This window comes from Natrix helvetica, assembly GCF_964273705.1.
Source record: "Natrix helvetica genome assembly, chromosome: 5".
Lineage (NCBI taxonomy): Eukaryota > Metazoa > Chordata > Lepidosauria > Squamata > Natricidae > Natrix > Natrix helvetica.
Window position 1 is genome coordinate 107,116,228 of NC_138551.1, and position 12,179 is coordinate 107,128,406.

Genomic DNA, 12,179 nt, shown 5'->3' on the forward strand with positions numbered 1-12,179 from the left:
CATCCCTGCTGTCAAGCAATTGCAATCCAATTGCTTGGCAACTGGCTCACACCTATGGCAATTGCAGCAGCCGGCCTGATGTGATTGCCATTTGTGACCTTCCCAGCTGGCTTCCAACAAAGAAAGTTAACAAAGTCAGTGGGGAAACCACCAGAAAAGATTTCAAGTCACAGCCACATGATGTCTTGCTTAATTATCATGACAAAAAGGGCATAAAATCAGGTGTATCTCCACGATTACTCACTTAACAACCAAACCACTTGACACCTAATTTTTCAGCCCCAATTATGGTCTTAAATTGAAGGCTACCTGCAATTTCAAAAGTGCTTGTGCAAAATCCTACATTTGAGTAGGAAAAAGTAAAAGATGTGTGCATAAAGTGAGGGAGACCATACTGGGCAGCAAGATATACAGTAAAAATTGAACTATCTTTGACTCACAAATTAAATATGAACCAAAGGTATGCTGCAGCCTCCCCCCCAAAAAAAATCCCCCAAAGAAACCGCACATGTGTGTGCGTGCGCGCGCGCACACACACACACACACAGGATATAAAGACTTTTCTTAGTAAGAACATAGTTTCAGCAGGAAGGCTTTCCTTCATTGGAAGGATTTCAACAGCAATTAGATCGCCTTCTGTCAGGTATGCTGTAGTGGGTGAATGCCTGCTTTAGACATGGGATTTAGACTAAATGATCTCTGAACTCTACACATGTTTTAACAAATAAAGTGGCATCATTTAATCAGATAGGTTAAAGAGGTTTTGAGTGGCTGGGTCTAAACCTCTCTCTGGTGGAGATGTGGGAGAGATTCTGGTAGCTTCCCCTGATTGAAGATACCCAGATAAAATCAGCCTTTATTCCCTGTATAGGTTTTTATTTGATTGTATTGTATTATCTTTCAGTGTTTGCAGTTCTTGGATTTAATGTACTTTGATTAGATACAGAAGCATACTGTATTAGTCTAGCTACTCTTACTAACATCTGCAGAAATGTTAGGTAAAAATGAAATTCATGCAGTCATTTAAGCTTTTAGAAAGCAATTTTATCCAACCTAGTTCTCTTATGCGGTCTTTGACTACAACTCCCATAATGCTTCCTCAGTGGAGTTTGGAGGAGGCATAATTGTAACCACTAACCAAAATGGGATTTCTAAAGCAACTCGTAACAATAGGAGTATCTTTTGTGAGGGAAAAATGGCAACAGGCGATTGAACAGAAGGTATGTCTTACTAGGTCCAGGTTGCTGCCTCACAAGTGATGAAGGTTCTTGGTAGAGTTTCCTTTTCTTTTCAAACTTAAAATTCTTGGGTTTGATTTTTTTCAAGTTAGAGATGACCCTGGTTCAGATCAGGGAAGGTCTGTCTTTCTATACAAAGTAAGGTGACCAACCGTCCTCCTTTAGGGAGGACAGTCCTTCTTTTGTAAGTTCTGTCCTCCCTCGAAAAGTGTCCTCCTACATGTCCTCCTTTTTGATATTTGAAGGCTAATCTGTTGCATGTTATGTGACGTATTTAATTAAACAGTTTTTAATGGTGTTTTTTTTTACTTCATCGCAAGTATATTGAACAGATATTGAAACTTGTGTTGAATTTTTATCTAAAGAAATGCTAGACATTAAAATAGACGACAATTGTCTCTTTGAAGAAATTAGAAGACTGGATGTATATTTAAATTCTGAAAAATTAATACAATGGGAAAATCAACACGTTGAAATTGATAAAAGATGGGTGGATATTTTCAGCCATTTCAAAAACGAACATATTCCATGTGAACATTTATTTATACTTGTTCGTTTTTTTCAATTGCCAATGATTTTTGGACAAGTGAGAAATCGAGATTGAATGTTGATACTCTAGCTGCAGCACTTGCCGTAAAATTCAATATGAAGGATATTTCTTGTTCAGATATTTCCAATATATTGTTAGAAGATGATACATTGACAAAAAATATTAATTCAATGGAAAAGTACCCATTTAAATAATAATTAACAGGCATGTAAGCATAATTACAATATAAAATGTTGCAAATGTTTTTATTATGCATATATCATATTTTAGTGTATTATTGTTGCAATGAATAAAATATTTCTTTTATTTACGATATATTTTTTCCAATTTATTTGTCCTCCTTTTCATTGTAAAAAAGTTGGTCACCTTAATACAAAGTGACCTCCTGACGAGGGAGAGGTTTTCGAAAAGGCCATTCTCTATTGACTTTGCTTCCTGCAGTTGGGCAACTCATTGGCCTCTTCTCCCCCAGCGCTCTTATCTTTTCAGCATCATCAGGCAAAGTCCTTCTGTACACAACTGCATCAGAGTTATTTAAATTAAGGATCAAATGAATCTTTTGCCTTAGTCCCAGATTTCCTGTTTGGCATATTTTGGATAAAATGTTTGTTTGATTAAAATGTAGACGGGATATTTTATTGAAAATTCAATTTCCTTCACACAAAAAATGGTGTAAAATGACGTGGATCCCCCCCCCCCACACTTCACTACTATTTTGTCTTGTCTTTATGTTATAATATAATATGTTGAAAATTACACTCAAGAAGTAGGAGACAAATGAAAGGGGGAAGACAAAGGGGAAAATATCACACATCAATTCTGAATAATCAATACAGGCATAAATGAAATATTTTTCCTCTGGTAGTGGCTTATAACCAAGCACGTCCAGGAGAGACTTATGAAAAGGATTTGTTTTCATTTGAACCATTAGAAAAGAGTTCAGTTTAAAAGATCAGTAAGTCCTTTATATTACTCTATTTTAATTTTCCTTTTTTCCATTACAAAAGCAACAGCATGCAGTCTATTCTATGTAGTTTTCATTTGTTTGTTCATTAATCCTAGCCCTGTTGGATATATCCTGTTTCTAAGCACTTTGCTACTGAAATTTGGAGAAATTAAACAGAATCACCTGATCTTGGGGTAAAAGAAGGAAGAGATGGAGGCTGCATGGATACCTCAAGGATGCCATACAAGTTAAGGGGCTAACATGCCTAGAGTGCCCTAGGGTAGTGTTGGGCGAAGTATTTAGTAGATGAGAAGGTTGAGATGGATCCTGAAACTCCTAGCACAATCTTCTAAAAGCTGAAGAAGCAGACTTGTACATTCAATGGGATATTTTAAAAGAACAATGTTCTTTATTATTTTTTTCTTGATAGATATCATTTTCATTAAATTAGCCTTTATAAGTATAGTCTTGTCTATATATATTTGTTTTCGTAGATTTTCACGGGTGTAGGTATGCTGGTCTTGTTATATTCGAGTCTTTTCCCGTGTAAGATTGAGATTGTCTTGGCAACGTTTCGGCGAGGTCTCACTCGCCATCTTCAGGCTGGTATTTTCGGCTTAAAGCGTGGTCGGAGCTGCTGTCTTTTTATAAATCTTGGTTGGGGGTGGTGGAGTGCTGGCTTTGTTTCAGTAAGTGTATTGATTGACTGTGTGGTTGTATCATAATTGGTAGATTGGTGCTGATTGGTGCTGGCTGTGTGTCTGTTGTTGTTTTGTGTTGTAACGGCCTGGATGGTGGGTGGGGCTCATTTGTTGACTAGGGCTGGTTTCCAGATGTCTGGTAGGCAGGAGGTATCGTCATGTTTATTCATGTTGTGGGGGTGTTTCTCTATTTCGATAGCTTCCATAATTATTCTCTTGTTGAAGTGTTAAATTTTGGAGATTAATTTGGTTCCTTCAAAATTAATTTCATGTCCTGTAGCTTTAAAGTGCTGGAAAAGGGTGGAAGTATCAATGCACGCATCGCAGAACACAAGAACGCAGTAAGAAAAAAAGAAAAAACTTCCACATTTGTTATAATGGAGTTTCTGAATATGGATGTACTGAATAGGAGCCACGCTATCAAGGCTTTCCTCGATATTCTACATGAGTTTTGCAGATGAGTCTCTTTAAGGAAAGAAGCACTAATGACAGAATAGCTTTTTTAGGCAAATAGAAAATGAAAACAATGAAGGGTTTCTTGGTCCCTGTTGATATATGTGATGAATTGAACTAGAAGACTTCCAAGGCCCCTTCCACCTCCATTATTTCTGTGTTCTAATTAGGATTAAAAGTAATTCAGTATCATTAATCAGAGGACTCCTGTTCCCAAAATTTGCAGTTTGTTCTGATTCCCTGTATAAGTAAAGCTTTTTCACATAACATCAAATAAATTGAAATATGGTAATATTGCAAGGTCATTTTTAATCACTTTAAGGAGGACTGGAGAATAAAGTTGATTGGTGTTCCTAAGAATTATGATTTAGCATCACCTAGAAGCCCTCACTTTCCCCACCTCTTAAAAGAAAGTCTTATTTATTTCAAATCTGCAAAACAAAATTTTCCCCCAAAAGTGCTTTTCCAAAAGGCAACTGGACTTTCTTTTTCTTTTCCTCTCCTTTATTAAAAAAGTTTTGCTTCTCATCCAAGAAGCTTCTTCAATTCTGGCTGAATGATGGGGAATGGAATTCCTCACCATTCCCCACCATTCAGTCAGAACTGAAGAAGCTTCTTGGATGAGAAGTAAAACATTTTCAAGGAAAAAAACCAAGAAAGTCAAATTGCCTTTTGGAAGCACCAGAGGTGGATTTCTTCTGGTTCACCCTGGATTGGCCGAACCGGTAGTGGCGGCGACGGGAGGCTCCGCCCAGAGCGTGAGCACACGGACAAGCAAACCGGTAGTAAAATAAATTTAAACTCACCACTGAAAAGCACCTCTGGGACAACCAGAACCTGTATGATTGAGAATCTCCATAGACATAGAAACAATTTTTAATAAACATGCACAGTGCTAAAATAGATTTTGTTTTTGTGATACAAATATGGACTACCTTAACTCTAATTGTAACTTGCAGTATCTTTAATATTTACTTTTCAAAACTACATATTTTGTAATTTATAGTTTGGAATATTGTAAGCAATTATTGTGAACCTCTGCATTTGATAAATTTCAAAGAAAATGAACAGAAACATTTAATTTAGCACTACTGAAAGGCACTTGCACAGCATCTTTTAAGAAAAGCATCAACATATGACGGAGCCTGTGAAATAATACGGTACTAAAACCTATAGAGTAATAATCCCATCTATAGCAAAAATGCCTGACCATCAGCTTATGATTTTTAGCCATTTATTTTTTACAACATAGATTAGATGGATACTCTGACTATAAAATTAACTTCACTGAGAATCAACAAAGCAGATGGATCTACGTATTAGGGTTTTTTCCCCCTTTTTATAGACTATTCCTAAGAGAAACTCGAAATAATAATAGTTGAAGAAACAGCTCACTTTCCATTAGAAGTAAACAAAGCAGGAAATTGCTTTTTTCCTGTACTTGAACAGGAAATGTATTTCCTCCTTTTCCATAATATTTTTTTTCTGCAGGGAAGGGAGAAGATATACAGATAAAAATGTTGGCTGAAGATAGAAGCTGACCTCTGAAATGTTTATATCCTATATTTTTCAGACCAGTTCTGGTGTAGTGGTGTAGTAGTGTAATGTGTGTGTGTGTGTGTGTGTGTGTGTGTTTTGCATTCTTGCCACCTACTGCCACTTTCTGGTTACCATGGAGAATCCAATGTTGGTTGTATTCAGGCAGGTTGCTGAATAGCTCTGAGGTTGATAAATGGTGAGAATCGTTCATCTCTCTACCTCCCTCCCTTTCCAAACAGAGCTCTGCTGGCCGATTGAGCTTTCGCTTGCCAGAGAATGGCCGTCAGAGGCATCTGAAAGAGAGGCTGAGAGCATTGTGCTTTCAGTTCAGAGGATGAGAGCAGCCAGGATGGGAAGATCCTGGAGATTTAACTGCAGAACATCAGCCAGGGAGATAGCTGAAGCTTAAATGTTTACATGCATGTTGGAGTTTTTTTTCACATGCGAGCCATGCACATTTTACCAAGCACACAAAAACATCCTGTTTTTTACCCATTTCTTGGGGCTCCATTTCTGGTAGTGATGCATTCTTGGATAGATAAAAAAAGGTAAGTTATTTTTTGACCTCAGAATTAAATTGCATTTCTTGTTAAATTGGCCCTGCTTAAGTGATAAGTATCTATCAATTTTAATTCTGGGTGGTTTAGACAATATGGTATATATGGCTGAAATACGTGAGATGCCTCTATATCAAGCTAGGTTCTGTTTTCTTACTATATTCATTGTTCAAAGTTATTTAGAAAGTTACCTAGAATCCCCATTCTTCTTTAAAAGGAGGTGTGAATGGCATTCTTCAATACTACATGATTTATGCTCAAATGAAAATACATATAAATATTTAGCTATATGGTGATAATTTTATGGCCCTCCTGAAGAAAGCTGTAGCTCATAGTCTTATAGAAAGTTAATAGAAAACCTTTCCAAGAAGTACTGTATGGAACTTGTAGGGAAGCCAGTCATAACTCAAAGTGGTCCCATCATTTGAGAAAAATTATAATTTCAAGTCAATGCTTAGGTTTGTACATCATTGTAAACTAATATTTTTTTACCATTAACTTCTGAATAACAATGAGCTGGGTTTACATATTACATTAAGCCAGAGTTTAGTTCTCTTATTGTACTTAGCCAAAAGTTAGCAAATGACATAATAACTGAGTGCAGTATGAGAATCCAATTTACGTAAAATCAACTTCACTATAGTAGTAATGCAGAGGCTTTATCTACTTCTCAGAGTTTTGATTTGCAGTGGTATTTCAAAGGTTTTTTTGAGGTTATATTGCTGTCATTCCATTGGAAGTTTCCCACAGCAAGGCTGTTTCCTGTCAGACTGGTAACTTCCGGAGTTGCTAATTGGCATCTGCTTTTGGACTATAGAGGTCCTGAGGGATACAGTCTTAATTTGATACTTGATGAGCTTTTGGGAGAAAGAGGCTTTGAACTATAGGGTGAAGTGTTATTTATGAAAACATATTTCTATTTTTAAGCAAGCTCCTTTTGAGCTTTCTGATTTTGATATTATTACATCTTTATTACCACCTTTAGCAAATGGAATAGAATTATCAACTCCAAGCTTGAGACCAGAGGGTGGAACTATGCTTGAACCTGCAGTTAACAACTAATGCCAATTATTATTTTGGGAGAAGCAGCCCTCTTTTCACCACATACCAAAAGCAAAAGTTTCTAGGTTGGTTCACTAACAAATAAATGCTTTAAAATATAAAATAAATTCCATGTTTGTAAGCCTCCTGGCAGAGCTTCTTCTTGTTGTTGTTATTTTGTTCCTTTCTTCTGACAAAAGGTGATTTAATTAGGCTTGAAGATGTCAGGGATGCTTTTCACTTAAACAAATGAGAAATTATGACCTGCCACTTGGCTTAGGAGAGTGAGGACTTCCATTCCTGTAGTTCAGCCAACCAGAATTTTCTGCCTCACTACCCCCACTGTGAGCCTGGCCATCATCCCATAAGAGAGATTTTTACCAAGAGAAGGTGTTCCAGACATACCACCATCAACTATCAATGAATTTGCATTTTTGGGATATCAATTTGTTTTCTTATCAATATGCTTGGACAGCTACTACAAGTTGGTATTATCTCTCAAGACTGAAAATTAAACTAGGCAAAAGGTTACGGTAATTGGGATTGTACTGCCTAAAAAACTCTGTTCTTTCTTCTTTTAAACTCCCAGCTGAATTTCTACATGTTCAAGAGAGATGAGTTGGTCATATTAATTAATCCATGTATTCAGCGTAGATTTTTACAAGCTGTATTTTGATTGACTTTAAAAGATACTGGCACATTTTAATTGTTTTAAAATGACAGTGCTTCAGTGTTGAGTAGGATAGGCTGCATGAAACCTCACCTAGAATTTCACTGGCTCCTAGTTGTTGTGCACCTACCCTAAGGTATCCTGTTTTTGTTTTGTTTTTCCTTTGAAAGGCTTGTAACTGTGACCCAAAAGATTAAGACCAAAAGGTAAGAATTGTCGGCATTTGCTGAATCCTACTGCCGAAGAGCTCACCATAGGTTAAATTAACCCTCTTTTCTGTTTGGTATCTACTGTATATTTGAAGCATCTAGAAATATCAAGATCTTCCTCTTTTGGGGGGGGGGCTTTCATCTCTCACATTAAAATGTTCCTCTGCTGAAGAACTTTTGAAGGTGTATGGATTTTTTTGGAAGTATTGGATAGTTTTTTATACTTTTTATATGCGTGACACTGAGTTAGCAGTACTTCAATAAAAGAGTAATAAATTTAGCCAGTCTTTGTGGCCTGAGAAAAAATGGAATTTCGAGAGTATGGTGAAAAGAGGGGGGGAGATCTTGTTTGCCTTCTCATAAAATCTCTACTGTTGTGGTGTGAGCCTTTATAGTCTGACCATATGAACTGTTCCAATTACTGTTTTAATCTACTAATATGCAGAGTTGTATAAATTTCTCCTACAAACTCAATGTAAAATTCCTGACACTCAACTTGATGTCACAGCAGAAGTGGCTTAGATTGAAGGATAGCGATTCACCCAATAATTTAAATCTGGAATACTCTACTGTGTTAAAAATTGTGTCCTTTCCACTATAGTTTGTTTGTTCAGAGATGAGCAAAATTTTACCATCAAGGAAAAGCAGTGGAATAATGGGGAAAATGTTGGTCTGGGACTTGGATAGCTTATAAAGCAGGTACTTTCTTCAGATGAAATTCCTGGGGTGACTTTGGTTCAACTCACAAGCTTGTTCTGAGAATAAAAGTAGGAGGGATCTTTGATGCATTGCCAATAGTAAAATGACATTGATACCAATAGCAATATTGGTGTAAAAGTAGTCACTACCCAGAGGCTACTATCAGGAATACTTATACAGTAAAATCAGCCCCGCCTCTATATTCAGCATGAGAAAATTCCAACAGGTTAGATGTAGAAACTGAGCTAAACTATCTTCATTTCATATAAAGATGTACATGCATGGAGATTTTTATAATTTCTTCAGTCAACATTATTTTTAAGTGTGATCATTTACTAAACATTCTGTACTTGAGTCATGGACAGAAACCCCCCAGAGCTATACAAGAATTAACATAGTGTATATTGTAAGTTGGTACTTTTTAGGGAAGAAACAAATCTAGGAAAAACTTGTATCCAAAAATATTATAGAAAATGAAGCAAATATCAATGATTCTAATCATCATTGAAATAATGTTATCTGAATGAAGAATGGAAAGTCTCAATCTAGATTCTTTTAAAAATATTTTTAATGCTTCACAGTGCTTGTGAACCTGAATGTGCCACTTCTAGAATTTTTCAGATAAACTGGAGAATCATTTATGCAGCAATTCGGATGAGCTACCGCCCCTCTTGCTTGAGCCACTTCAGACAATGAAAGAATGTCAATAGGAAGAGGAAGCATGTGCTTGGCTTAAAGTTCAAGATCAGCAATTAATTATGTTGAAGAAAAAACATGATCTGGAAAGTCTGAGCAAAATCATTTGTGCTAGACTTTTTAAGGAGTGGTAAAAATAGTTCAATTAACTATCTCTACACCACTTCAGCGTTTTTCCTGATATTTTTTGCTCCAGCTCAGGAACTACACTTCCTTAAACATGCTAGAAACATTTAAATCATTTTTGGGGGTAATGTACCTAGGCTGGGCAAATAATTTTAGATTACCTCTTCAGTTTCTTATCTTTTTGTTCAAGATGCAAAAAAGCAGTTTGAATGCTGTCATGTATTTAAGTGCAACTGATTTAAGCTGAACTCTTTAAGCGCAACAGATTTGTTACTATTTCTTCAATTCTTGGCCCTTTTTGAAAGGAGAATCCTGTGTAGAATTCTTAAACCAGTTGGGACTGTGAGCACCATGTGTCTGTTTACAAGTGCATTTTTATTAGGCAGTTTAAAGAAAATGTAGATATGAAAAAGGGGAAGGAATCAGTGGTGATCTGCCAATTTTTTTACTATTGGTTTGGGTGCGCGCACACACGATGCTTCTGTGCATGCACAGAAGGATCCGAGCGGGTGGGCAGAGCCTCCCACCGCCGCTACTACCAGTTCGCTTGATCTGGGCTGAACTGGCAGCAACCCACCTCTGGAAGGAATGAAAGAAAGGTAAAAGGATAGAGCACCGTGTGTTCAGGTTTGCTCCTTTCTTCCCATATTGTGCTTTTTGTGATTGTCTTAATTTTTTTTCAACAAAAAGTCCATGAAGGCTTACAGTCACTGACAAATGTAGTTGTTATCTGTTCCCTAATCCAACAAGGCAGTTTTGCTGTCTGTTTGCTGTTGTTTTCTCATGACATCTATGTTCTTGTGACCATAGAATGCACATTTCCCCCAAGACGGAGTGGCTGTGGCTTCCAGCCCCCCGGTTCAACCAGTTGCTTCCATCTCTGGCCATCGGGGGCGAGCAACTGGCCCCCATGGAGCGGGCACGCAATTTGGGCGTCCTCCTGGATGCCCGGCTGTCCATGGATGACCATGTAACAGCCGTGGCAAGGGGGGCGTTCCACCAGGTCCGCCTGGTGCGCCAATTGCGCCCCCTATTGGACCGGGATGCCTTACGCACAGTCACCCATGCGCTGGTGACGTCTCGCCTAGACTACTGCAATGCTCTCTACATGGGGCTTCCCTTGAGATGCACTCGAAGACTACAGTTGGTCCAGAATGCGGCCGCGCGGGTGATTATGGGGAGTACTAGATACTCCCATGTAACACCTCTCCTGCGCGAGCTGCATTGGCTTCCTGTGGTCTATCGGGTGCGTTTCAAGGTTTTGATTACCATCTTCAAAGCGCTCCATGGCACAGGACCTAGCTACCTGCGGGATCGCATCCTGCCCCATACATCCCTACGACCAATCCGCTCGCACAGAGAGGGACTTCTCCGGGTGCCGTCCACTAAACAGTGTCAGAGGGCGACACCCAGGAGTAGGGCCTTCTCTGTGATGGGCCCAGCCCTTTGGAATGACCTCCCCCTCGACATTAGGATTACCTCCGATCTCCGCTCCTTCCGTTCAAAACTCAAGACCCACCTTTTTCAATTATCCGGCCTGGCTCAACCATAGTTTCATCTTATTCCTCCTGACAGTCTTTTTTAAATCCGTAATTTTAAACTGGGGTATTTTAATTGCTAATTTTATTATCATTATTTTATGTATTCAATGATTGTTACCTCCTTCGTGTATGTGTATGTGTATATGTATATATATATATATATGCTTTTTATTGTACGCCGCCCCGAGTCCCTTGTGGAGAGGGAGCGGCTAACAAATCAAATAAATTGAATTAAATTGAAATTGAACATTTAAAAAAGGAAGAGAAAGAATGCGCTCTAGTAGGTTACCTAGTTAGTAATGTTTGGTAACTGAACTTTTGCTAAGTAGTTGTTTCCACATTTTCATCCAGCCAGTCTTGAAGACGTGGTGAACATTTTCATTTCTCTGATATGCAACATTTAGCTGTCTTTATTTATGTTATGTACATAACATAAAGATGGAGCAGATTAGTATGGCTAAATGAATCAAATGTGGTCCAGAGTAGGGGTAGGTCAGTGATTAGCAAATAAAGTTTAGTTCCCACTAAAGGGTTTTTTTTAAAAAAAATTTTTTTAATGAAAATGCAGCATTTATGAGAAACTGAGCAAACAATCCAAATTCACAGGTGAAACTCGAAAATTAGAATATCGTGCAAAAGTTCATTTATTTCAGTAATGCAACTTAAAAGGTGAAACTAATATATGAGGTAAGACTCATTACCTGTAAAGCAAGATAGTTCAAGCTGTGATTTGTCATAATTGTGATGATTATGGCGTACAGCTCATGAATACCCCAAATCCACAATCTCAGAAAATTAGAATATTACATGCAATCAATAAAACAAGGATTATACATAGAACAATATTGGACCTCTGAAAATAATAAGCATGCATATGTACTCAGTACTTGGTTTGGGCCCCTTTTGCAACAATTACTGCCTCAATGTGGTGTGGCATGGAAGCTATCAGCCTGTGGCACTGCTGAGGTGTTATGGAAGACCAGGATGCTTCAATAGCGGCCTTCAGCTCTTCTGCATTGTTCGGTCTCATGTCTCTCATCTTTCTCTTGGCAATGCCCCATAGATTCTCTATGGGGTTCAGGTCAGCCGAGTTTGCTGGCCAATCAAGCACAGTAATCCCACGGTCATTAAACCAGGTTTTGGTGCTTTTGGCAGTGTGGGCAGGTGCCAAGACCTGCTGGAAAATGAAGTCAGCATCCCCATAAAGCTCGTC

The 12,179-nt window shown here is 38.0% G+C and overlaps 1 protein-coding gene across 2 annotated transcripts in view; it reads left to right on the plus strand.

Annotated features, from left to right (window-relative positions):
- The window catches only part of NDST2 (N-deacetylase and N-sulfotransferase 2), a 77,805-nt gene that overhangs the window by 25,079 nt on the left and 40,547 nt on the right, over positions 1–12,179 (plus strand). Inside the window, exon 1 of one of the 2 annotated variants that reach the window (XM_081955242.1) lies at positions 9,697–10,024. The exons of the other annotated variant lie outside the window; for it this stretch is intronic. The gene's annotated coding sequence lies outside the window, so the exon portion shown is untranslated. Of the gene's footprint in view, positions 1–9,696; positions 10,025–12,179 lie in introns of those variants that run through there. 2 annotated transcript variants of the gene reach the window in all.